The sequence below is a fragment of the Lolium perenne genome, chromosome 4, assembly GCF_019359855.2.
Source record: "Lolium perenne isolate Kyuss_39 chromosome 4, Kyuss_2.0, whole genome shotgun sequence".
Taxonomy (NCBI): Eukaryota; Viridiplantae; Streptophyta; class Magnoliopsida; order Poales; family Poaceae; genus Lolium; species Lolium perenne.
The window spans coordinates 235,911,973-235,914,654 of record NC_067247.2 but is presented as its reverse complement, the minus strand read 5'-3'; the positions used below and the strand labels follow the sequence as shown (position 1 = coordinate 235,914,654).

General features: G+C 51.8%; 1 long non-coding RNA gene across 1 annotated transcript; it reads right to left on the bottom strand.

The window, feature by feature from the left end:
- Window positions 1–792: 792 nt before the first annotated feature.
- On the bottom strand, window positions 793–2,439 carry LOC127332556 (uncharacterized). Its single transcript, XR_011743416.1, has 2 exons — window positions 1,538–2,439; window positions 793–1,305 (listed from the first exon to the last, which is right to left on the bottom strand). It is a non-coding gene; the product is annotated as an uncharacterized lncRNA (long non-coding RNA).
- Window positions 2,440–2,682: the final 243 nt, after the last annotated feature.

The window sequence follows — 2,682 nt, the reverse complement described above, 5'->3', positions numbered from 1 at the left end:
CATTTCTTTTCATAATTTATCCCTCTCAATTTTCAGTTCATAACTTTCCAATTTCTATTGTTATCGATAAGAAACTAGGTTATGATATAAAGGTGGCCAATAGTAAGGATACTATGATGCCATAAATGATACATAACATGTTCTTCCATTGACACATGCAACACATACAGATAATTGTTCAACAGATTCTTCATTCTCCCACAAAAGCAAGGAAGACCAATATTACAGGGCAAAGACACAAGCTAAGTTCTAGTTCATCCTAACTCTAGGGTTCCTAGGTGGGGAGGGGGGACTATATATAGGGAGCCACAAAGGAGGGGTAGTTTAGGTACAAGACAAAAGGGATAAAGTAGCACTCGTCGGCGGTAAGTTTGGAGGAGTCGGATGTGGCGACGGTATGTTTCAGCAGGGGTTCCGACGCGCCGGCTCGTGCATCCACCTGGTTCGGCGTGGAGGTTGGTAGTGTCGGTTTGAGCGCCGGTTTCACCGGCTCTTCTTCCTTCTCCTCTTCCATGCTTCTGTGACCTCAGGCTTGAGTCCTCGGGCATCCGTGCCATCCTCCCTTCCCTCCGTACTTGTCGAGGTATCCCTATCATAGACATATGAACAAAAGAAACCTGATGACCGGGTGTATACGTGAGCACGCGGTCTTTACTCGACACGTGTCTAACGTCTGTGTGTTGTGCCGTTTGTTAATGATGAGGTAGGAACGAGTCGTGTGGTCGCCGGCGGCCTCTCCCTCGCGCGCATCGTAGTCCCCAGTGGAAATCCAAGTCGAAGCGACTTTGGAAAGAAAAAAAATCGGATCCCGTCCCAACCCAATGCTTATCCTCTCTGCATCATATCCATCCACTTTGAAAAGAAAAAAATCGGATACAGCAATCGGAGTTCGCGACGGACGCGCCGAAGAGCGGCGGGCACGTCCAAATTGAGTTGTTGCCAGAACCATCGCCGCGTGTGTGCAGCTCCAGAAGCCTTTAGCAGCGCCGCGGTCCACGATGACGGCGCCCCTGACCGTCGCTCCCGCGCCAGCGCCGGAGGAAGCCACGGACAGGCAACCCCTTCCAACCACGGTGCGCGCGCTAGATAGTGAGAGAGCCGCGCGCCATCGCCTAGCTGCTGTAGACCGGTGTAAGAGCAGGGACGGTGCACGCTACTTGAGCGCCCTACGACGCCATTCATCAGCAAACCGAAGCACACCAAGCTTCTGGGGTTCTTGCATGTGGCAAAGCTCCATAGCCATGTCGCAATCGTCGTCCACCTCGCCCACTGATGGGTTCATCTGGGATTGCAGGTCCCCTAGGCCTGGACAAACAGAATTCGGGTAAAAAGCATCATAACAGAAAAACAGTCACAAGATTCGGATGTGTATTCAAGCAGTTAAACACGAATTACTTGCTACATAGTCCCACACATACAAATTCTTCATAAGTAAAGTATAGGAATTCGGATTTTCCAAAACGCGGAACGCTAGTACTAAACTCAAATTGTATCTGCAAGCAAAATCGGGAGGATTGAATGCAGGAAAAATAATCACCTTCCTTTCCGGCCAACAGCTTCTGCTCGAGTGGGGACGATTATTCCAGATATAGCCGAGCTTGCCGCGCCATAGACTGAAGGCGGAGAAGAAAACAGGGGATTTCTAGTAGGTAGCCGTGCCCGCACAGACTCCCACGTTTGGTCGCAGCCATTGCCGCGGTTGGGGAGAAGGCGCTCGCGAGGAGCTGCTCCGGCGGACGTCGGCAGCTCCCTGTGGTGGCGTGCACGAGGAGCTGTCGAGGGCGGCGCCGAAGAAGTGACGGGCCGTTCTTCTTCCCGGCCGGCGGGGCACCGCGCCCTCCGACCCAATCCCCACCCGCCTCTTGCCTGGCGGCAGCACCGCATCGAGCGCCGTCAGTACCCAAAATCCACCGCGTCCGCCCCACCAAATCCACTGCTGATGCCCCCAATCCACTCCTGAGAAGCTTCGCCCTCCTCTCGCCGAACACGGCGACAGCGAGCCCGTCGGCGGGGGGCGAGCCGCGGGGCTGGATGCCGTGGACGCGCACGCCGTCAAAGACCTTGAAGGAGGCGAGGAGCCTGGCGGCGTCCACATCGTAGACGGGGACACTGATTCGATCTAGGGGATGTAGAAGACGAGGGCACTATTTCGCTTATGGGGAAAGGAAGAAGAAGAGAGAGGGATTAGAAAAAGGAGGTTTGACACCGTTTGGCTCCGTTTGTGAGGCTAGTATCTTAAAGCAGATCCAACGGTAAAGACCGCGTGCTCACGTATACACCCGGTCACCAAATCCACTCTCGACATATGAAAGAGTATGAAGTAGCATACCATTCAACATAGGAAATTGTAGGAACACATAAAGAAGAAGATTCACCTTTGCGTGACGTGTTGGCGATGAAGCACATGATGCGGTGAAGACCGAAGGACGGGCTGCATCACCCAATGTGAGTCGTAATTCACTGGCAGATCCTTAATAGTGGGTCATGCTTGTCAGAATCGTCATTAACACTTAATTCGAGTATTAGTACACATTTCAAACAACCAAGGAAATGTTGGTATATTTTTGCAATTTTTTTTAGAAAGTGGCAGAATTTTGAAATTCCCACATAATTGTGGTGGCCTTTTGCAATTTACTTACGGGGAGACGGGATTGGGATAAGCATTTTTCGAATTATTCTCGA